Source organism: Balaenoptera borealis, assembly GCF_965194805.1.
Source record: "Balaenoptera borealis genome assembly, chromosome: 17".
NCBI lineage: Eukaryota > Metazoa > Chordata > Mammalia > Artiodactyla > Balaenopteridae > Balaenoptera > Balaenoptera borealis.
Window position 1 is genome coordinate 16,419,421 of NC_138876.1, and position 24,643 is coordinate 16,444,063.

A 24,643-nucleotide genomic window follows, 5' to 3' on the forward strand; every position below is an offset into this window, starting at 1 on the left:
CAAGTTTGCAAAGGCGAAGATACCAAGTCCTGGGGACGCCACAAAGGAGCCGCAACACCAACAAAGATGAACCTCTCGTGGGGCAGACGAAAAGCGCCAGCTGCCGTTCCGGGGGGCGATCGTGGGCTTGGGCGGGCAGAGGCGGGCTGCGGGCAGCCGGGCCCGGGGGTCCCCAGGGTCCCCCGCCGCCCCTCCCCACGCGGGCTCCCCGGCACCTGAGCGGGGCGTGGGGACAGCGCCGCACTCCGGCCCGGCCCCCGGCAGGTAGCTCGGGCGGCCGCCCGCCCGCGCCGCGCGCCTGCAGCCTGCAGCCAGCAGGAGCGCGGAGAGGAGAGGCAGCCTCAACCCACGGCGTCATGCTTCCTGCCACCACATTACGGCGAATCGTCACCGGGAGAGGGGAGAAGAGGGGAGAGCGGGGGAGGGAGGGGAGCACACACACGCAGCCCCCCGCCTGCCAGACCCCGCGGAGCCGGGGCCACGTCCCGGTGGAGTCCCCGCGGGACCGGCCCCGTTCGCACAAAGCGCCGCAGTTTGGCCGAGAAGGGAGGGAGCCGGCCACGAAATAAATAAATAAAAACAGAGTCGGGTCTACGTAACGCCCTGTCGAAAGCGGACGCCATATTTTTTTGTGGCTTATGTCGACATAGGGAAACGTAGACATGTTTTTCCTCCTCCTCCTCCTCCTCGGTCTGCCTCCCATTGATCCAAACTTGTAATCAAAACTCTTTAAAAAAAATCTCCCCCACCTCTGGATCCTCTGATCTCCTCCTACCCGCAAAAAGAGCCTGCACCCTCCCTCCCGCCCCCCCCCCCCCTTCCAATCGCAAACCCGGCCAAGTCCCATTAACAACACATTTTCGGGAGCCGCGGCGGCGGCGGCGGCTGCGGCAGCGGTGGGAAAGTTGGGCTGGAGTGGCCGGTGCCCGGCGTGCGGGGCTTGGGGCCGGCGGCGCCGGGCGGGGGGTGCTCCGCGCCGGGGCGAAGTTTCTTACCTGCGCCGGGGCTGGGAACGCGGAGACCCGGGCTGGGAACGCGGAGACGCGGCACGGGCGTTCCAAAATGGAACTCTGCTGGCTCCCCCCACCTACTCCCCACTCCCCACCGGGCGCCCGGCTCGGGCTCCGTGGGAAAGAGGGGGAAAGCCAGCCTGCCAGACAGACAGACAGAAGAAGCCCCCGTTCGGAGAACAGTGGCCAAAATTTTTAGAAAGAAAGAAAAAAAAAAAAAAGAAAAAAAAAAGAAGGAAAAAAAAAAAGGGGAAAAAAATGTCTCGATCAGTGGGGAATCTACGCCAAAACCCACATGATCTGTAACGTCAGCATGCGTATTTGCATACGATACCACCACCCGAGCTGCCACCCGGGCTCGGGTTCCGCAGAAAGTTACAAAGTGAAATTCAGCCCCCTCCGGAGACGCCGGCGAAATGTCATTTTCAGGCGGGAGCTGGGGGGGAAGCTAGCCCTAAAGGCGCTGGTTACTAGCCAAGGTTGGGGGGAGGGCAGTAAATTAACTTAAAAGTCTGAGCCCAGTAACGGACTCGGTGGAATTTCTGCGAGGGGAGGAGGGGGAGGCGCGAGCGAGATCATTGAATATTAAGCAGGACCCGGCGCGGCGGCCGCGGCCGAACCCTCCCGGTGCAATACCCATTTTCTTTATGAAAAGTTCAAGGTGTCACTGATGAGCTCAACAAACTGTTGATCTTGACCACGTGGAGTGGCAGACGGAGGGACCGCGGGGCTCGGCTGCTCGCCCCGAGCCGGCGGCACCCGGGATCCCGCGTTCCTGCCGCAGCCCAAGGGGCAGCGCGAGGGTGGGGTTGCCGCGCGCCCCCGGCTCTGCCTGCTCTTTCTCCCGCCTTCGGACTCAAAGAAATAATAATAACTTTAAAAAAAAAATTTTTTTTTTTTTTTAAGCGAGACACATTTAACTCCTGGAATAGTAATGAGAGGGCTTGGGGTAGGGAGGGTAAGAAAGAGCCCCCCACTTATATAACGAGTCGAAATTAGATGACTTTTGCTGGAGAGCTTCTGAGATTTCCGCTTGCGCCAGGTCTGAGGTTGGTTCAACATCCTCAAACTTTTCCCTTAAGAGCCAATAAACAAACAGACGCCCCGGGAGCTGACTTCAACTCTTGTCGGGCCAGCTTTCGCCGGGATTCTCAGACTTCGAGAAATGCACACCCCTGCGGCGCTCGCGGGGAAGTCCCTCGGAAGCGAGGCGGGTCTCTTTCGGAATTGGGACTCGGGCGTTCCTGGCGGGAGGGCATCCCTAACCGCCGCCGCCCCCTGGATCCCCTCCGGCGCCTGAGAGCAAAGGCGAGTCAGGATCTCGCTGCTCTTCGCCTGCGGCCTCGGCAACCGTGAGCTTGCGTTTTGGGCGCGGCGTTCCTGCAACAGCGCTCAGCTACGGAGCTCTAAGGGATCTGGGATTCAGGGGACGCTTTGGAATCTCCCGGAGAGCAACCTGTCTGCGCCGCCCGCTCCTGCCCGGGTGGACCAGTTTCTCCTCCGTGGGCATCTCGGCTCGTTAGCATCTCCCAGGTGTGAGCTGAGCGCGAGCGCGCACGAGCCAAGCGGGGGCAAGGGGATACTGTCTGGGGTCCACTTTTGACGTCCGAGCGCAGCGAGGAGACAAAGGGAGCCTGGGGCTGGGGGGCTCAGCGGAGTCCCCGCCTGCCCTGAAGATGAGCAGGAGCGGAGTGTCGGGGCTTCCTGGCCACAGCCTTTGCTCCGGGGAATTAGAACGAACTCTAGCGGCGGCTTGCGACGCGGCTGTGGGCGCGAGGGCAGCAACAGGTGGCCGTGTACGGCGGAGTGGCTGGAGGCGAGGACGGGGACTGGGGTGAAAACGGCTGGCTCTGGGGCTGACTGCGAGGCCAACGCACCTGGAGACCTTTTGGCATTTTCGTTTCCTAGGATGAGGAGAAGAAAGTAGCTACAAAGTTTTCCTAGGGTCTCTCCTAGGGCTCCAATTTCTCTGACAGAACCCCTTCTTTGGGTCCCCAGAAATTTCGGCAATAAAAATAAAAATAGCTCATATGCAAAACTTTCTTACTGGCTTGCACCTGTTTGTTCCGTTATTGCTGAGGTAGGGTTTGTTTGTTTGTTAGTTAACGGTGCATAAAGCTAGGTCCTGGCCTTGGAGGGGGTCTCTCGCGAGGTGCTCTCCTACCTGAGAGGCGAACTGCCCTGGCCGGGTCTTAAAGGATTCCGTTAAGAACTTCCTGTATGACTATGATCCGGTTAGTGTCGCATCTTTCCCAAACTCATTTGATACCTACCGTCTAAAATCCTAATCTACTTGCCATCAATATCGGAATTTAGGGATGCAGATTTTTTGTTCTTCCCTCAAGGCTGTGTCTGAAGAGTGAAAGAAAAAGACCCCTCCCCCCGCAACTCTAATATTTTTGTATCGCTTACTCTTGACTCTTCCAGGTCATCCCACCGTTTCCCCACCTTCCCTTGAAAATAACTACGGTTCTTAGTTTGTTTCCATGGAAATTACTGAAACCTTAAGGAAGCTATTCCTGTTTTGAGGCGGCACCTCCTTTTGCTGGTCAACCACTTAGGAGGGGGTTCTATAAGCCAGATTTCCTCCGCCTCCGCCTCAGTACCACCTACTTCTGGCTGGGCCAGCGAGTAATAGGATGGAAGGGTCAGGGTTGAGCCAAGCAGGGTAAACCCTCTGGACTGTCCACTGAGTTCTCATGTCTTCAGGGCACTTGGATCTCAAGTGGGGGGCCTTTGATGACTGCAGTATCTTTAAATTGTTCAAAGTTTAGCATGGACTGAACCTTCACTATATAAACAAACAGGAGGGGATAAAACAAGGGTGACTTTTGCATCAAGTGCTATGATTTCAGTTTGCTTTATGTATAGGTGGAGTAGACAGACCCTTATCTGATATGATCCAGGAGATTTGGAACCAATAATTGTAAGGATAATGCTTATTGAGTGCTTTGTATACATACACTGGTAGCTACTTAATCTTTTTTTTTTTTTTTTACTAAAGTGTAGTTGACTTACAACATTGTATTAGTCTCAGGTGTACAGTACTTAATCTTTACAACAACCCTAACAGGCAACGATTCTCCAAGTGTTTTGTCTTAGGTCCCTTTAGACTCTTAAAATTCTTGAGGACCCCGAGTAGCTTTTGTTTACATGAGTTACATACATCTTGATATTTACCATGTTAGAAATTGAACTGAAAAAACAAATGAAAGCACAGGAATTTACAAACACACTTTCTGTTAGTCATGGGAGCAATGATACTATGACATGTCATGTAGCCTCTGGAAAACTACTGTATACTTGAGAAAAAATAAGAGTGAAAAGGGCAAGTAATGTTTTAGCCCTATCACCAAAGTAAATTTTACCTTGAAGACCCCTGGAAGGGTCTTGGGGGCCTCCAGGACCCCTGGATAATATTTTGAGAAACACTGTTATGGTAAGTTATTGTTATGTGCATTTTACAGGTGAGGAAGCCAAGTCTCTTAGAAATGTAGTAAGTTGCCCAGGGCAAATGCAGGGAGCAAGGATTTAAACTGGGTTCTTTAGAGGCCAGAGCCAGAGTTCTTAATGATTGTACAATTCTGCCTTTTATTAACAACCCAAGCTCCACCCTCAGCCTAGAACAGCCTCTAGGGCTTCCCAAGACTACTTTTTATTAACAGCAATTACCTTTTGAGCCTTTATTATGTGCCAGCCCTTCTTACCCATCATCTTGTCAAATGCTTACAATCACCTTCGCTGCAGGTATTGTTTCTCCCATTTTACAGATGACAAAACTGCAGTTCAGAGAGGTTAAGAAGCTTCTTCAAAGTTGCTCAGCCAATAAGTAGAAGAATCTGGATTCAAATCTTTTTCTGGTGGCTTCAAAACCAAGGAAAGACAGGAGTCTATCACAGTGATTTATAGAGGCCTAGCGGGGAGGAAACGGCTTCTGTTCGTGATTTGGTGAGAACTAGGCCTGGCTAAAAGTCTTGCAAATTTAGAAATGTCAGGAGGAGAAGAAATAAAAAGCAGCATTGCCCTGATGGGGTCCCTAATCTAATGACAACAAATCCACACTGGCGTGTAAACTCAAAAGAGACATAGGGGAGCAGCAAAGATTTGGAATTGAGATGGGAATTGTGGGGTCATCCCACCCAGCTATCTGATCCCTGTATGCACATGCTAGATAAGTATTTTTCTAAATGAATGAAAAACGAAAACACAAACCACAGAGAAACAAGCAAGAAAAAGAAAGCATCAGCAGTCCAACCAGGTACTGCTTATAATTTTGGTATGGATCTTTCCACATGTTACATTTATTTACTTTTTCCACTATAAGACTCTTCAGAGAAATGAAAACTATTACATATCAATTTACCAACTGTAGCATGGAATGGCCACTACTGACACGTCTTACAACAAAGCGAGACAGAGGATGACCTTTCAGAACATTCAGATTGCTTTACTCAATACCTGCAAGTGAAAGGAAGAAAGGAAGTGCGCTAGACAGAGGCTGTCTCCTTCCATGTCTGCATCCCCCCCTCACCCCCCACCATGGCTTGAGAATAAAATGTCTCATGCCCTGAGATCAATCCCATGGCACTGGTAGCATCGGAGCTGGTACTTGATGTTTTCAAGTTTACAGCAGGAACTTGGCTTGGCAGTGACTTGATCCTGCTTGGAGAGTAGAGCTAAAAATTTACCAAATGGGGAAAACTCAGACCTTATTATTTGTTTGATTTTACAGTCTGGTTTAGTCCTTGTATCATCTCTGTAAGGAAAGCAGAACTGGTACTATTGTTCCCATTTTACAGAGAAGGTTACCGAGGCTTATAAAGGTTACAGTCATTAGTTCAAGTTCACAAACTAAATTCTGAACCACTATATAAATCCGTCTTGTAACTGCAAGACCAGTGCTATTTCTATGCCCCTTCTTCATCATTTGTTGTTTTACCAAAAGGGGTCTAAAGATGGCTCCTATCAGATGTTGTCTCTCCTTTCTTGCAGAACCTTGGAAGAGAATTATCACTCAACAAGGTCTTTTTATCATATGCCATTTTATATGTACTTATGCATTTATTTGGTTGTCTCCCCACTAGAAGGTAAAGTTCCTGCAGCCAGGTACTTTGTTTCGTTCATTGCTGCTGTATCCCTATGTTTAAACCAACATGGCGTATCACAGGTGCACCACAAATGATTGCTGAATGAATGAATGAATGCAGTGCACTTCTTGTCAGGGCTTATCCAGTTCTAGGGAAGTCAATGCTTTTCAAGAGTATACACATCTTCTGTTTACCTCAAATGACCTTAGCTAAGAACATCAGTTCCCGGGGTCAAGTCTTCAATTTCTATGATGCATAGGATTTGTGTCTGGTGAGACACTGTGGGTGGTTAGTCCTCATCTGGATTCCTAGCATGAGAAACGTTAGCAATGGAAAACCTTACGTCAAATTTTTTGAACCATCCAAGATGACTTCCTTATGATAAATTCCTTGATAACTAATCACTGGGTTGAAATATACACATAATTCTAGAGTGGAAACCCTTTGCAATAAGTGAAAGCTTCAGGAGGCGTGGTACATGGTCTCCCAAGATGGCTACAGTCAATCCTTTCCCTCACTGTATGAAAGAGACTTCGCCATTAAGAGGTGGCATTTATCTCCCCTCCCCTTGAATCTGGACTAGTCCTGTGATTGCTTTGATGCTGTGAAAGTGGTATTCTGAGACATGTGAGCCCAGGCCTTAAGAGACTGGCATTTTCTGCTTCCTTCCTCTTGGAATTCTGCTGCCATGTGGTGAGAAGCCCAAGCTTCTTGGGGAGGCCACATGGAGGAAAATCAAGATGCTACAGACAATAGCCCCAGCTGGTTTCTGGCTGACTCCCAGTCAGACTTTAGCTGTGTGAGTGAGCCATCTTGGGAGCTCCAAACTAATTCACCTCCCAGTTGACTGCAGCCCCAGTTGATATCCCATAGAGCAGAAGAGCCTCTCAGTTTAACCCAGTCAACCCCCAGAATTATGAGCGATGGTAATAAAATAATAGTTGTTCAACACCACCAAGTTTTAGGGTAGTTTATTACACAGCAATAGATGACTGAAGTGGGAGGTATTTTCCTTGTGTTTTCATTTGCACATATATCTGAATATTCCAGATGAACTTCCCACTGATCTCTGTGGGATGTAGCATTCTGAGATCATAGAGGAAGCCAGACAAGGGGTGGAGGGACTGCTGGTCCATGATGCCTGGGCTGGCCACTCCTCTGAGTCAAATGCTTTTCCTGATATCAGTTGTTTTTCACAAAACAGCTGAATTTAGCCTAAGGACACCACACCCCCCGCACACACACATATGTACAGGTCCCAGATCCTAAGCAGATGAATACTCTTATGTAAGATTTACCAAGCACAGATACTCAGTAGGTGCTAGAGTTAAGTTCCTGTTTGGTGTTGCCAAAAACTGGTTTCCATTCTTCAGAGATATGCACTGTGATGGGAACTCCAAATGCCTACCATGCACAAGGCCACCTAGAAGATGCTTCTTACACTTGGTTTCACTTAATCTTCACAACCTTCTAAGTAGGTGTATCATTTCCTTAATTTGTGGCGGAAAACTAAGACCCATAGAGGAGTCGAACTTGAACCCATGTTTGACTGACTGCAAATCCTGCCTGCTTCTTATGACACCTTTGTGTCCCAAATTAACTCATTTGCAAACCACCTTCACAATTTTTGCCCCAGAGGCATATGTACCACCTGTAATATATTTATTTAACATTTCAATTTACACTGATTTACATTCAAAACTTAAATGTTTGTACTTAATAATAATAATGATAATGATAATAATAATAATAATAATCTTTTTATCACAATAGAAAAAGAAAAACCAATACTGATTGTAACAAATGAAAGGTAGCAGTAAAAATAATCCACAGAAAGAAACAGTGCTATTAAGCTAGCTAGATACTTTTGTTTTCAGAAGGTGGAGCCAGAGGGTAAAGATGTTAGAAAGGTGTTAACGACAGGCTAACACCAAACTGATAACTTTTTCTTGAGCTAATTAAAAGGATAGAAAGAGAATTGCAAAGGAATGACTTTCTTTCCGAGTCAGGATTATTTAATGCTGCGTCCATGCATCGTTTAAAACCTGTCGTCTAAGATTCAGCATCAGTGGATAACTTGTCATTCTCTAAATTTGCTGTGGTCTTTCCTATCCTTGTAAATGGTGCACCCTCTACTTGGAATGCCTTCCCTCCTCCTCTGTGCTTCAAGACTCGGATCAAGTGTCACTCCCTTTGGGAAGCTTTCCTGCACTCTTCCCAAAAGAGTTAATGCCTCCTCGGAATTCCTACAAAATATTGAACTTTCTTTGAATTAGCAGTTACTGCCCTGTAGTTGAATCACTTCTTTGTATTTGCTACATTCACTTGACTGTAATCCCTTGAGGATGGGTATTTTACCAGTCATCTCTGTGTCCTCCTCTCTTGCCTAACATGGAATATGGGCTAGTATTCTATGATGGCCTTCAAGATTCCCAGCCCCTGCTTATTCAAATGAGCACTAACCAAGGTACTGCTGTGAAAGAATTTTGCAGACATAATTAAAGTCTCAAATCAGTTGGCCTTAAAATCTGGAAATTATGAAGATTTCTGGATAGGCTTGATCTAATCTTATGAGCTCTGTGAAAGCAGATTTTGTTGAGGAAGTCAGAGACATTCACAGTGTGAGAAAGATTTTACACAAGGATGATTCTCTGCTGCTGAGATGGAGAGGCCATGTGGCAAGGACCTAAGAGCCACCTCTAGAAGTTGAGATCAGTCCCTGGCTGACAGTTATGACAATGGGGACCTCAGTCCTGCAACCACAAGGAAGTGAATTCTGCTGATAACCACTGAGCTTGGAAGGCCTGGTATATAGTTTATCTTGGTATATGTTCTGTGGACACTTGAAAAGAATGTGTATTCCTCTGTTATTGTGCAGAGTGTTCTATAAATGTCTATTAGATCTTGTTGGTTGATGGTGTTGTTGAGTTTTATACCCTTGCTAATTTTTGTCTAGTTGTTTTATCAGTTGAGAGAAGGCTATTGAAATTTCCAAGTGTAATTGTGAATTTGTCTGGTTCTTCTTTCCATTCTATCAGTTTTTGCTTTACATATTTTGTAGTTCCTTTTTTGGTACATACATGATTAACCTGTTAGGGGTTCACTCAGCTTCTTAAATCTGTAGTTTTATGTTTCTTATGAAATTTGGGTTGTTTTTGGCCATTATTTCTTTGATAATCTTTCATCTTTGTCTTCTTTCTCCTGTCCTTCTGGGACTCCAATGACACAAATGTTAGATCTTTTGTTATGGTCCCACATTTCCATGAGGCTCTGCTCTTTTTTTTTTCAGTCTATTTATTTTCTGTTGTTCAGATTGGGTGACTTCTACTGCTTTATCTCTGAATTCACTGTTTCTTTCCTCTGTTCCCTCCATTATTCTGTTGAGTCCATCCTCTGAAGCTTTTCTTTTGGATATTGTATTTTTCAGGTCGAAAATTTCCATTTGCTTTTCCTTTATATCTTCTATTTCTTTGCTGAGACTTTCTGTGTCTTTGACGAGGATTTTAATTTTTTCATTTGAAGCATATTCATTTGATTCTTGGAATCATTTTTATCATGACTGCTTTAAAGTCTGTGTCAGGTAATTCTAATGTAGTTCTGTCATTTTGGCATTGGTGCTTCTTGATTGTCTTGTTTCATTCAGTTGGAGATCTTCCTGGTTCTTGGTATGGCATATGATTTTAGACTGAAACATGGACATATTCATGTTATATTGTGAGACTCTGGGTCTTATTTAAACCTTATGTTTTAGCTGGCTTTCACTGATATCACTCTGGCATAGGAAAGGAGAGCAGCTCTGTCTTGTTTCTGCCAAATGGGGATAGAAGTCCAGGTTTCCCACTTGACCTCTGTTGGTACCTGAGAGGGGGATTCCTCATCACTGTTGGGCAGGGGTTGGTATTTCAGTTTCCCATGTGGTCTCCACTGACACCACCCTACAGGGAGAGGAGAGACACCTCATTATTGTTGGGTGAAGGTGGAGGTCCAGGTTCCTACATGATCTCCACTGAGACCAGTGGTGATGAGAGTCCTGGCTACCCTCTTGGCCTTCTCTGACATGACCCTAGTGGGTGTGTGTGGCACCTCATTACAGCCACACCAGGGTGGAAGTCTGGGCTCCTCACTTGGCCTTTGCGGGTGTGAGTGGGTCACAGTTTTTTCTGTGGTGTTTGGCTGGAGTACAGATGTTGTCTTAAAATTTTCTGTCTTGCTACTCTGTTCCTTTCCTTGTCCTGTGACTAGAGAAAGCAGGCTTTGGTTGAGTTTCACTGGGGCTTTTTTGTCAGCACCTGTTGGTGTTTGTAGGTTGCTGGCTTTGTCAGCTTCAACTCTGGGGTGTATGAAGCAAAAGAAAACCCAGGGAAATCACTGTTGTGCCATTCCTCAGATCCAGAGGTTCCTAATTGGTCTGCTTTCTTCTCTCCACCTTTCAGAGTCTTTGTATGTTTGTGAGTGGTTTTGCTTGCATTGTTCAGGGATTTTAGTTGTACTTTGCAGGAGGAATAGGGAAAAGTACGTCTACTCCATCTTCCCAGAAGAAGATTTACTAAGTGATGGGATTTTAAAGCCATTTTCATAGGATTATCATGAACACTTTAGGTCTCCATGATGGTGAATATACTGTTATTGCCTTATAAAGGATGCTCAGCTGCTCTTATGAAGGGAATTGGGTGCTGTGGGGACATCCTGACTGGAAGACTTGCCTTCAATGTCCCTGGATCTTTAAGGGGTCTTGATTCATTCCCTTTTAGAGAAATAAAGGAAGCATTTCCTTCTGCCCTCATTGACACAGGGCTTCTGAGCTTATCTTGCGAGCTTGAATCCCACTTCTTTCATGAAAGTCTGAAACTTCCTGTGTGGTAGATGTGAAAGAGCACTGAAGAAGAGGTCAGGAGAAGCGTACTGCTGTGTGTCCTTGGGCAATTCATTTCCACTTTCTGAGCCTCAGTTTCTGCATCTCAAACTCAGGAAAGATGGGGATGGACCAAATCAGGGTTTCCAAACTTCAACCATTTATCCAGCACCAGTCTGAGTTTGTCATGTAGGACCACCTGCTTCTTTATATATGGAGTACTTTCCTCCACACGGACTCACTTTAAAGAGGAAACTTCACATTGCCTTGGGACGTGTGCCCCTCAGCAGGAGGGAAGCCGTGCAGGCTTGGCGCACCTGGGACCAGTGTTTACTTGCGGAGTCCTCTGAGGTCTCAATCCCAGTCTGAAGGAGATGGTCACTGGGGCTTGTGAATTCAATGTGCCACCTCTACCCTAACCCAGATTCTGATAAAACGTATCCTCATGGCAGCGGTCCAGTTATGGAGACCCTCCAAGCACAGTTGCCATGAGCTCTGGGGAGTGTGGTGGTAGTGTACCCTCCCCAGATTGCAGAGGAGAAACCTGCTTCGTTTCATTTGAAAATTTCCAACCACGTCTCTCCTCTCTGCCTCCACTTCGAAGGCACTTAATTAAAAACACCTCTTTTATTCCCAGACATTTTGGAGCAGGCAATTAACATCGTGGCACTCCCTGTCTGGGAGCCCCCTTCTGCCCCCTCCATGACAGAATGTTGTTTGCCAGCATAGTCATTCTTTAAATGAAAGTGAATTAAAAATCATCTCTCCTGGAGCACTTGTGAGGAGAACTTCATGACACCTCTTATAATAATTGGAGAGCCCCAGGGGATCCGGCACAACTGGGATTAGCTACCCAGTGCTAGAAACCAGCCAGCCTCTCTCAGACCCCCTCCTGGGATGCGACGCTGGGAAGTGCCTGGGTGGGTGACCGCCCTCTCGGCAGCCCCGACGTCCCACCGACAGCTAGATGGCTTCCTAGAGGGCTGGGAAGTCACATCCCAGCTGGGGCTGAGTATGACTTGTTTCCCCTTCCAACTGCTCCACTGCCTAAAATGCTCCATTACATTGTTTGGAAATGTCCTAACATTCTGAAGACAGCATCCCTGCCTTTTCTGTTCATTGCCACATCTTCAAACACTTAGAATTGTATCTGGCTCTGGCAGAATGACTCTCAATGAATATTGGTTAAATGAATAAATTCTGTAGTTGTATTCATTGGACTCTAAATTCGATTAGGCAGGGACCATTTCTGTCTCATTGCATCTCCAAGACTTAATACAGTACTGGGCACGTGGTATGTGATCGATAACTATCTGCTGAACTGAGCTGCTCCTTATTCATTCCTTCCTGGAGTTGCTGTGGCCTCACAGTTTGGGGCAGGGGTCCAGAGTCAGGCCGTCCTGAGTGTGGATACCGACTCAGACGTTTTCTCCCTGAGGATCTGTGGCAAGAACTTCAACTCTCTGACCCTCTGTTTCCTTTGTAAGTAACACAGAGATAATAACCCCCACCCAGTTTCTTCAACCCACAGGTTGTTGAGAAGATTAAATTGAAGGCACATGGTTTTAATAATTGGCAGTTATAATTATCGTTGCTGTTGACTGTAGGTCTAACTTCTGTTTCTTAGGCAGATAGGCATGCCTGCACCACTTGGTTGGGTTTTAAGTGGAAGAACTGTCCTGGTGATACGGCCGGGAGAGCTGGACAGGGCCTGAGCTGTGTATCTGGTGGTGGCCTCCTGTCCACAGCCCACAGGCATGATCTGGGTGCTTTGAGAATCACCTGCAGCTTGTAAAAAAGCTCACTGGAAATCCTAATCCATCCTTGATGAGACTGCATTAAGCATGTGCGTGTGTGCGTGTGTGCATGTGTGTGTGTGCGTGTGTGTGCGTGTGCGTGTGTGTGTGTGCGTGTGTGTGTGCATGTGCATGTGTGTGTGTGTGCGTGTGTGTGTGTGTGTGTGTGTGTGTGTGTGTGTGGTGGTGTGGTGACATTGCAGGCTGATGAACGAGGATTGATAGCCACACATGACTTCAAGAAAACAATGACTCGATCATAATATAATAAATGCTGTCTTGTAGACAACATACTATACTCCCTGGGAGTTGTGAGGGGAAATAACAGAAGGGCCCTAAATGTGGTTCCTAAGTGACCCTCAGTCTTCACCTCCCTGAGGGCTGGAACAGAGAATAGTGAAGCACAGAGGTTAAGTACAGGAGCACACTGGGTGCAGGTAAGGACCCAGATCTCCTGGAATGGAATCCTGACTCCTCCACACACGAGTTCTACTGTCTTGGGCAAGTTACCCTTCTCTGTCTCTTTGTCCCCATCTGTAAAATGGAGATAATGGTGGTAGCTACCATGTAACGTTGACTGTGAGGATTAAATGAAACAATTCGCATAAAGAGCTGACAGCAACACCTGGGGCATCATAGATGTCTAATACCTATTACCTACCATTATTGGATAATCCGTAATTATCCAATTGCTTTACCTTTTTCACAGGTGTTATTCTCTAGCCGACTTTTTGGTCCCTTCTCCAATCCATCATGTTCTCCTATCTCGTGTTTGTTTGGGTGCAGTTGTGGACCCAGCACTTGCCTGGTCCTGCCATGATAGTGTAAGGGGAGGATGACCTCAGCCCCAGAAATACTTCCTGATGACTGCTGGCTTCTATTTATACCCCCCAGCACTGGGCTTGCTCAGAGGATGCCAGCATTATACATCTGTGACGCCACCAGCTTGTCAGTCACCCAGACCCTGAAATCATCCTCTGCAGTTATCATAAAGTGTCCCAGAATTATAGAATGCTGGACCTGATGTCAAAACCACAAAAGCTTCTTAAATCTTATAGATAGAAGTAGTCATGACCATGGCCAATGTAGGAAAGATTGGCAAGGCCCAACATTTGTAAGCCCTTCTTAGTTTTCAAAAACACTTCTCCAGAACCCCTCTCCCGGCTCTCTCCTTCTCTCCTGTTCACCATTACCTCTTGCTCAGACTCTATAAGAGCCTCCTAACCGGTTTTCCTCCTTGTATCTTTGAGCTTCTCTGATCCAATTTCTAGAGCAGGGGTTGGGAAAAGTTTTCTGTAAAGGGCCAGATAGTAAATATCCTAGGCTTTGCAGGCCGTAGGTCTCTGTTTCAGCTACTGAATTATGCTGTTGGCGCATAGAAATAGCCATAGATGATACGTAAAGGAATGGGGTTGGCTGTGTCTCGATAAAACTTTATTTATAGGTGCTAAAATGTAAATTTCATAAACTTTTCATGTGTCATGAATTATTATTACTATTCTTTTGTTAAACTAATTTAAAAATGTTAACACCATTCTCAGGGACTTCCCTGGTGGCGCAGTGGTTAAGAATCCGCCTGCCAATGCAGGGGACACGGGTTCAAGCCCTGGTCTGGGAAGATCCCACATGCCGTGGAGCAACTAAGCCCGTGCGCCACAACTACTGAGCCCGTGCACCACAACTACTGAAGCCCGCGCGCCTAGAGCCAGTGCTCCACAACAAGAGAAGCCACCGCAATGAGAAGCCTGCGCACCGCAATGAAGAGTAGCCCCCCTCGCTGCAACTAGAGAAAGCCCATACACAGCAACAAAGACCCAACTCAGCCATCAATCAATCAATCAATAAAAACATTCGTAGCTTGTGGACAGCACAAAAATAGGAGGTAGGCTGGGCTTTGATCCAGGGGCCATCGTTTGCCCACCCTGGCTCTCGAATGGTTTCTCAGAAATGTACTGCAACTACTATTATGGCTGCTGCTGCTGCTGCAAAGCCATCTGCTGAATGGTGAGAGGCACCAGGCACTGAGCTAAGAGCTCCTCCTGGGATGCACGTAAGCCTCACACACTGTACCAGAGGCACTACCTGCCTCCTTACTGAGAAGCATAGGGCTGCCCCAGGGTACATGCCAGGAAGTGGGATAGCCAGGATTTGAAGCGGGTTGCCTGAGCCTGCTCTCTCATCCGCTGTGCTGCACTGCCTCTGCCTCGGGATGAACCGCCAATGTCTTCCCACTGCCCCTGGAAGGTACCGCATGGTCCATCCCCCTGTCCCTGAAGGCTTGGGATGCTTTCATCCCCTATGCCTCCAGCTCTCCCCCCAGCTCTCTGCTCCCTAGCCAGTTTGATTGTCTTTTGGTTCCTTGAACTCTCCAAGTTTATTTCTGGCTCAGGATTCTCACCTGTACTGCTTCTCCCTCCTCGCTTGGCCAAGCAAATGCCTGTGGGCCTGAGCTTGTGTCACTGTGTCAGAAAGGCCTCCTATAACTCCTGCAATATTCTCTCTCACAGAGCTCTGTCTTGCTTCGGTATTTCTGACAACAGGTGACTGCGTAGCTACATATTGATTTCATGCCCATCTTCCCACTAGCCTGTAATCCCATGATGCATGATGGGAGAGCATAGCTCCTGGACACACCTTGTTAATACATAGTTTTGAGCCCAGACCCCAGGGCCTGGCCCAGAGTAAGTGCTCAACAAATATCTGGAGAATGAAGAATCAAATACATTTTGCCTCTTTGTCTTCTCAACATCCCTGGGAAGTAGTTATCGCTCTCTCCACCATCCCCCTTATAATTGAGAAAACCTGGATTCAGAAACCTCCAGTAGCTTTTCCAAGGTGTCAGAAACAATAATCAAATTCAAGGTCTCTGCTGCCATGTCCAGGGACTTTTTTTTAATGGACCATGAACATTCCCTTATGATTATTCATATATGTGTGCATATTTATATAGATAGATTTATTTCGGTATAGCTGCCCACATTCAGATGATATATAATGGGATAGAGCAAAAATTCCCTGTTGCACTTCTGTCTCCCAACCACCTAGGTCCTTTCTGAAAGCAACGAGTGGTACCTGTTTCTTCTAGATCCTTCTAGAGGTCATCCATGCATAGCTGAGAAAACACCTGTACTTATTCTTCTCCCTCCGCATATCTGACGTAAGTGGTGACATAACATACATGCTGTTCTTATTTTTTTTTTTACTTAGCAATGTATCGTAAAGATCCATATCTGACACATTCCTACACATCTCTTCCGTATTCCTGCAGATAGAGCTTACTTTAAATGTTTTTTTATGGCTGGGGAGTATTTCCTCATCTGCATATTCCACAATTTATTTAACCATTCCCCAGTGATAGACATTTGGGTTGCTTCCAAGTTTTTGCCATTAAAAACACTGAGTAACTTTGTAAATATGTCCATTCACACATGTGCAAGCATATCTGAAGGATAAAATTCTAGAAGTGGAACTGCTGGGGTAAAGGGTATGCTGCAATGAAAAAAAAGTCTGTCTTTTCAGAAAGCATGTTTTAGAAAGCATGACACATCATTTCTGAGATTCATAGTGACCATGACAATTGGCCCATGGTACTGCCAGGTCAATATCTGGAGGGGAGCTGGTGGTGGAGAGCTCCCTTTCTAGGGGGACTTGAGAATCAGTCAAGTGTATTCTTCCTCCAACATTTACCCTCCATTCTGGCTGTTTAATACTATCACTCCTGTGGACTGTCTTTGAAAGGCAGGCAACATCATATGTCGTATGGTAGAATCAGCCTGGGCTTCAATATCGAACATACCTCAAATCAGGTACCAGCTCTGCAATTATAAGCTGTGTGACCCAGAAAAGGTACTTTAACCTTTCTGAGCCTCAGTATCCTCACCTGTAAAATGGGGCTAATAATTGCACCCAACTCACAGGGTGGTTGTGAGGCTTAAATAAACTAATCCGATACATGTAAGCTATTATTATTGTTATTAACTTTGGGGTCACCAAAACCCTAAGTGGCTGGACATGGAAGGGCAAAAGCAATGGGTCTGGGAGGGGGAAGGAGATGGGGCAGGGCGATTGTGGTCCTAGCAGACTAGGGGTCAGCTTAAGGCCACGTGGTGCCAGGGCCAGGGGTGAGAAAGTGACGCAATAACTCCACAGATAACCTTTGTCTGTTTCCCAGCTTAGCTAGAGCCAGCTTAGTTAATGGTTAAGTGAGTGGCGCTTGCAATGTGGTGAACGTGGAAGGCCCTCCTGCGTACTTGGGACTAGGTGTAGCCAATTAAAGATATCCTCTGCAGAAGAGACTTGTGGTTGCCAAGGGTGGGGGAGGGAAGGATTGGGAGTTTGGGATTAGCAGATGCAAACTAGTATATACAGGATGGATAAACTACAAGGTCCTATGTACAGCACAGGGAGCTATATTCAATATCTTGTGATAAACCATAATGGAAAAGAATATAAAAAGAAGATATATATATATGTACAACTGAATCACTTTGCTGTACAGCAGAAGTTAACACAACATTGTATATCAACTATACTTCAATAAAATTAAAAAAAGTATATCCTCTCCAAGTGAAGGCTCCGAAGGTTGTGTCTGCTGGAAGAGTTGGGTGGAGTGTTATCAGGAGCTGACTCACCTGGAAAATCTCTTTGACGCCTACTGGCAACCCCATCTTTGCCACTGTCACTCCCGCTGCTGCCAGCACCGCCCTTCTCCATGGTAACAACTGTTTATCAAGTGCCAGGTACTGTGCTAAGAAATAGACACGCATGTTTCTCTTCTCAACACCACCTTGAGGGAGCTATTATTCCCATTTCACAGATGAGGCAACTGAGGCTCAGGGAAACTTGCCTAAGATAATGCAGTGAGTAAGTGATGGAGCTGGAATTTGAACTTATGTCTCTGTGTAACTCCAAGTCTCTATCTTTACCCACCGCACTATAACGCATGTTACCGTCACCACTGGTAACACCACCATCTCCATCATCACCAGCATCACCAGCACCACCATCAGCACCATTATTATTATCATTGTCATCTTTATCATCCATTTCCAAGCCAGTTTCACATATATCATCTCATTTAATATTCTCAACATGTGATAATATCATGAGTTCGTTATCTCCAATCAGCAGATGTGTTAAACGAGTTACCACCTGCAAGTGTTCAGAGCAATAACTGGCTCACTCCTAGCTCCCAATGAGTCTTTGTTTATTATGATTAAACTCTATTATTATTACCACCACCATCATCATTATCATCATCATCGTCGTCGTCATGATCATCATCTCAGCACCAGATCAGATGCCCTGCAAAGTCACTGGGTCCCTAACCTGGCCTGGGTCAAAGCTCCTCCTAATGTCTCCTAATTGCCCTCCTGTAATGTGATACACATGGCATCTGCCTCCCAGGCTGTAGGCAAGGTGCTCAGGGGCGAGGTCCAATGACACTGCACCCCTGGGACTCAGGTTTGGGCTTGCACCCTGACACAGCCCCCACCTCCCCACCCCGACCGCCATCTGCTTAAGAAGCCTGTGCACAGGGCCCTCAGAGGAGGCTGTGAAGATGGAACACCACCAGGTCCATCTCCCCGCTGCCATCTTGGGCAGGCTTCACATTCGCAGCTGTTTCCCTTTGGGGTTGTCGTTGTACCTGGGATGCCCCCCAGCCTTCTTCCTGGAGCTCCTGGCTTCCCCGACCTGGGGCTTCTCTCCTGTCACCAGCCTCTTTCTCCAAGACCATTCTTTCTCCTTTGTGTCATCTGTACTTTACTCACCAACCCCCCTGCTCTTCTTGGAGTATTATTATTATTATTATTATTTACAAGTGAGATCTGGGGCTTGTATTTCAGTGATGCTTTTGCTTCACTTATTCCAGGTCCACGTCTTGCTGAACTTTCTAGGCACCTGGTCTGAAAAGCTGACCAATTTTTGGACTTGAGTGTCATGGTCATAACTTTCCTAATATCACACAGCTGCAGAGGAGGTGGGGTCAGGGGAGGCCAGGGCAAGGCCCAGGTCTGGCTGGGACTTAAATCCCTGCATGAACAGGGGACCCCCTTCCAGGGATGACCCCAGCCCTGGAATTCATGGGTTGCTACCTGGTTGTTCAGATAAGTTATATGCCTCACCTGCCACAGCCAGTAACTCTTCTGATGTAGAGCCATGTGGAGGTAGCCCTGAGACCTTATCTCTGGGTTCCCCAAACCCCTGAGCTCACAGTCCCCAAAGAACACGTTGTAAAGATACACGCACAATAGGCAGACGTTCAAAGCAAGGTGTAAGTGTGTGTGTGAGAGGGGACAGGTGCTCGTTGCCTGGCCCTATGCTCTTGTGCATGGACAAGTGTGTGAGCCACACCCAAGTGACCACACGTATGGAATATTTTGAGTAGGCACAAGCTTTAGAGCTGGGCAGCTCTGGGGTCTGGTTCTGCTCCTCTCTACCTCCCCACACCCCTCCAGCTATCATCCATGTGGGAGACAGAATAAGGGCAGTAGAAAGTATGAGCTCAGGAGTTAGTTTACTTGGGTTCAAATCCTGTCTGTCCTGATTATTATCAATGGAACCGTAGACAAATTGTTTGATGCCTCTGGGCCTCAGTTTCTTCACCTGTAAAATGGGAATGATAATCACACTGATCTGTATGGCTGTTGTGAGGCTGCAGTGAGATAAATGCATCTCAAGTACTTATCCCAGGGCCTTCAAATAAACCTGATGAAATTGTAGCTGATAGTTTCTAAGCATATTTTATTAGGCCACACTGTTGTTCTTAGTCCCTCTCTTTCCTCTGTAACCATGTCTGAGGATAAAGGCTGAGAGACCTCGCAGCCGCTTACCATCACCACGCCAGTCTCCTGGGCTGACCCCGAGGTGTCTCAATTTGCCCATCTGAGTCACGTGGACAAAAGACAAAATCCTTGGCGCCGTTTGTGGAGCTTAACTGTGACGATGTCAGCCATGTCTCAGCTGCTTTTCTCTCTTTCTTGGCTTCAGAATATTTGATCTAATGACTTGCCTGGAATCCTCAGATTTCGCTGTGAGAGTGAATTTTGCAGGCTTTCTCCAGCACAGCCCTTGCTGGAGATGTTTTCCGGCCAGGAAAATTCTTTCTTCTCTAATGCGAGGCAGATGCCATTTACCTAAAGGATGTGGTGAGAGAGGCACTGTTGTTGGGTTTCCTGGATTCTGCTCTGTATGCAAAGTTGCTGGGGACATCTGGCCATCCCACCAGGGTCTCAGTTTAATGTGCGGCCCTGATATGCCTGCAGTCCATGGGTGTCTGCACAGAGCCTGTGGGCGCTCTGAGGAAGGAGCTTAGCACACAGCTCCTGGCGTGGATGGAGGGTTCTCTTCTTTCTCACCCAGATCTCCAAGGAAAAAGGGAGGGGTGGACCAAACTGAGGGGTTCCTTACTTCCCCTGGCACTAGGGGTGGATGGAGAACATGGCCAACTCCGATGCCGTTCCCCAGGGGGAGCACTTCCGGTCCACCCACCAAAGCAAGGAGATCGTGACTGGTGGCAGTTGGATCTGCCTAGCTCAGGTGACCCTGCAACTCTCACTCTCCCTGCCTCGCTCACCCCAGGAGAGGCAATGTAGCACGGGGGTGATGACACGGGTTTGGAGTCTGAGTGACTTGGGCTTGAATCCTGGCCCTACCCCTTGTTATCTGTGTGACATTGGGCAAGTTACTTACTCTCTCTGAGTCTCAGTTTTCTCATATGCAAAGTGGGGATAATAATATCCACTTTGTAAGGTTGTGTGAGGATTGAAGTGAAATGACCTGTGAATGGTGTAGAGTCAGAACATTCAGTAAGTGGAAATGGTTTTTAAAAAACATCTCATGGAGTCCTTTTAAGTTGTGACACTAACAAGAAAATCAACTGAGTGGTTGAAAAGGACAAAAATTGTGATATGGAATAAATTAAAGTGGTTTACCAAACCGTGTAGGTACAGCTATCATGTGATATAGATCTGAGGTTAACTATTAATTCTCTGCTTTCCTGACAATTGACGAAGCTCAAATCCAGGGGACTCCAAAGTAAATGCCGTTGTCCTGGTTCTCCTTCCTGATCCCCGTTGCTGTCTCTGAGCTGTTCTGTGTTATCCACTGATCCATTTCCACACATTACATCTATCTCTGCTGATTCACGCTGGAACACTTTCTTGTACCAGAGCTAATGAAAGAGCTACTGAGAATTCTTCGTCTCCTCTTCCTCAACCCCCTGTCTGCAGCAGCCATTTATATTCCCATTAGCAACTGTACAGACCCGAGCAAATCCTGCCTGCACGAATCTCAGTTCTGCGAAGTCCCTGCTTCAGCACTCGGTGGATGCTGCTAGACCACTTAAAAAAAACCCAGCCCTTTAATTTTGAAATAATTATAGACTCACAGGAAGTTGCAATGGTAATACTGAGAGGACCCTTGTCCTCTTCACTCAGTTTTCCCCAGTGATTACATCTTACTTACCTACAGTGACCAGGAAATTGACATTGAAATTGACATTGTGTGTCAATGTGTGTGTATCCTTCTTGTCGTTTATCACATGAATAGATTTGTGTAAACACCACCACAATCAAGATGTAAACCTGTTCCATCACCACGGTGGTCTCCCCCTTGCTTCCCCTTTATAATCACACCCACTCCCTGTCCCCACCATCCCTAAACCTCAGCAACAACATGTAAGCCGTTTTCCAAACTGGCACACTTTGGGGAGTGAAAGGGGATGCCATCAATTATTATGCTGGGTCAGCAAGTGTACGCTGGGATGTTTGGTCCCCTAATTAAATGTATTATTCCTTTTTTTAAAAAATAAGTTTATTTATTTTATTTATTTATTTTTGGCTGTGTTGGGTCTTCGTTGCTGCTCATGGGCACTCTCGCTGCGGCGAGCGGGGGCCACTCCTCGCCGCGGTGCGTGGGCCTCTCACCACGGTGGCCTCCCCTGTTGCGGAGCACGGGCTCCAGGCGTGCGGGTTTCAGCAATTGTGGCTGAAACCCGCACGCCTGGTACGCGGGCTCAGCAGCTGCGGCTCATGGGCTCCAGAGCGCAGGCTCAGCGGCCGTGGTGCACGGGCCCAGCTGCTCCGCGGCATGTGGGATCCTCCCGGACCAGGGCTCGAACCCGCGACCCCTGCATTGGCAGGCGGGCCCTCAACCACTGCGCCACCAGGGAAGCCCAAATGTATTATTTCTGTGTGTGTGTGTTTGTGTGTGTGTGTGTGTGTGTGTGCGTGTAAGTTTGGGGGTGGGGTAGGGAGCGAAGCGCTTCATGAAGCTCTTTAGCTGTCTTACGGCGAATTACCCTCCAAGAGCTGCCTGAGAGGTTTCCCCTTTGGCCCGTGGTAGTATCCTGCTCTGCAGTGTCTGGTGCAGCATCTAATCATTCTACAGCCATGCCCACTGCAGGACAGAGCGGATTTTGTCCCCTGTAGAGCTACCAGGAGGATGGATTTAAGGACATTTTTTGTTTGTTTTGTCCCTGTTTTGCATCTACTCCAAACTACAGCACTCTGCCCTCTGCTCCCCCAGAAGTTGCCCAAGTCACCACTGACTCTTCCTGGCCACGTCCTGCCCTGGAGAGGTCGGAGTTTCCCAGATGCTGGCCCAGGTTCTCCTCTCACCCTGCGCACTCTTGCTGGGTTATCTCACCTCACCCCAGGCCTTTAATAATCACTTAGGATGATGACATCATGCTGCTTGATTTCTCAGGTTCTTATTCCCCATGATGATGTGGCCCCCTGTGGCAGGGCTTAGTATCCCCACGCTCACAGTGGCTTTTCTTCCAGCCCCTGCACATTTTGGAATGTAGTTCAAAGTTGTTTTTCTTTGCACTTTTCCCCCTTAGCTGGTCTCTCCTGCCTTAACTCAAGTTAAGTATGGATCTAATGTACAGTTTATATATATGAGAAGGTTAGTGCACCATAATTATGTTGAATAATCCTACCAAATTGCTTTAAGTTCTTAGTATGATCAGAAAAGACTTACTCATTGATTTGCTTTTTGCATTTTAAATTGATGTGATCCCCAGCAGGTGCTTCGTGCTTTTTTTTCCCCTAGAGATGGTGTCCCCTATCACCTTCAAGGTACTGATTCTGCTTGTCCTTTCCCAGACTATGTTTCTTCTCAATTTCCCTTCTTGCCTTATCATTGTTATTTTTAATCAGCTAGTGTTCTGGTGTTGTTTTCCAAAAGGGGAGCCCGAGACAGCTGGTGACACAATAAATATGCCAGTGTGGGTTCTATGCGTCCCCGATTCTTCTAACCTTTGATGTTTTGTGCAGATGCCACATTCTTCATGAAACCCTGTCTCGTTTCCCAATCAGAAATTCTTTTAGTTCTTCCAGCATTCTCAAGTCCTGATTTCATCCTGCTTTGAGTTACATGCCCCACTATTAGACCGTCAACTCCTTGAGAATGGAGATCATGCTTTTTTTCATCCTGGAATCACCTCAAGTAATAGAATAATGCCTTGCATAGGGAAGATGCTTAGGAAAGGCTTGTAAAAGCTCTGTGATCTTAGGAAAATCACTTTCCCTCTCTGACCCTTCTTGATTCCCTTACTTGTAAAATGAGAAAGTGCACAGGGTTGGACAAGATGATCTGTAAGATTCCTTCTAGCTCAAGAATACCTTGAAGAAAACAGTTATCTCCCTTGCTAGCTCTGCTGCTTCTGGAGTTGTCAACTGGAATCCGTCTATGTCCCTTGTAGCGTAATCACAGAGAGCTGTGTAGCAACTTTCTGTGGTACCCACAGTCTCTTGGACTTTAATACCACCTGCCTTGTCAAAGATAAGATTAAATACCACCACCCCAGACAAGCAACCAAGCACAAAAGACTAGAGGGGGAAAGACAAATATCATATGATATCACTTATATGTGGAATCTAAAAAATGGTACAAATGAACTTATTTACAAAACAGAAACAGACTCACAGACATAGAAAACAAACCCATGGTTACCGAAGGGGAAAGGGGAGGTTAAACTAGGAGTTTAGGGTTAACAGATACAAAGTACAATATATAAAATAGATATACTGTATAGCACAGGGAACTGTATTCAATATCTTGTAATAACCTATAATGGAAAAGAATCTGAAAAAGAATATATATGTGTATATATTTATATACATATGTATAACTGAATAACTCTGCTGTATACCTGAAACACTGCAATCAACTATACTTCAAAAAAAAAAAGACTAGAGGGAAAATGCACTCACACAAACACTCATATACATACACACATACGCTGCATGTGTGTGCACATCCCCATAACTTGTTAGTCCAAAAGGAAAGATTTGGTTTATACAGGGAGAGAAGATGGAAAATGAAGGAAGAGGAGAATCAAACACATTGGTAAATATATATCTGTACATACACACAGCCTGCTTTGGATCCTTAACGTGTTGAGATTCCAGTTTAATCATGTGTTGTCCCTTTCCTTTACTCTCGTTAGCTATTCTTTCCCCTTAGTTATTATTTACAATTTATACATAAGTGTATAGTTCAGGTGCAAGATAGTTTCTATTCCAGCTTGTATGGAAGAATGTCAGCAAGATAAAGTTTTTTGCATATTACTTCCTAAAAGAAAGAAAGACAAGACATATTATCCCTTCAACAACACCCACGGTCTTTCCAAAATAAACCTTCCTTCTTCATTATTCCTGAATGGACATCTCGATCTGTTTCATACGAATGTAAAAGTGTTGATACTAATTAAGGAAAAAATGCAAAGCACAAGTAATTAGTAAGGATTGAAAATTCTTGTGTTTGTATGGGGCTTCACTGTGAAACGAAATATGCTTTTCCAGGTTTTATTTTATTTGATGACTAAAGCAACCTGTTGGAGAAAGTAGGTGAAGTATTATAATCCTCACTTTATAGACGAGAAAACTGAGG

General features: G+C 46.4%; 1 protein-coding gene across 3 annotated transcripts in view; it reads right to left on the reverse strand.

Moving 5' to 3' along the window:
* Positions 1-12,759, reverse strand: part of ZHX2 (zinc fingers and homeoboxes 2) — a 182,216-nt gene extending 169,457 nt beyond the window's left edge. For all 3 annotated transcript variants that reach the window (XM_082364300.1, XM_082364296.1, XM_082364297.1), the window contains exon 1: positions 996-12,759. The gene's annotated coding sequence lies outside the window, so the exon portion shown is untranslated. The remainder of the gene's footprint in view (positions 1-995) is intronic.
* Positions 12,760-24,643: the final 11,884 nt, after the last annotated feature.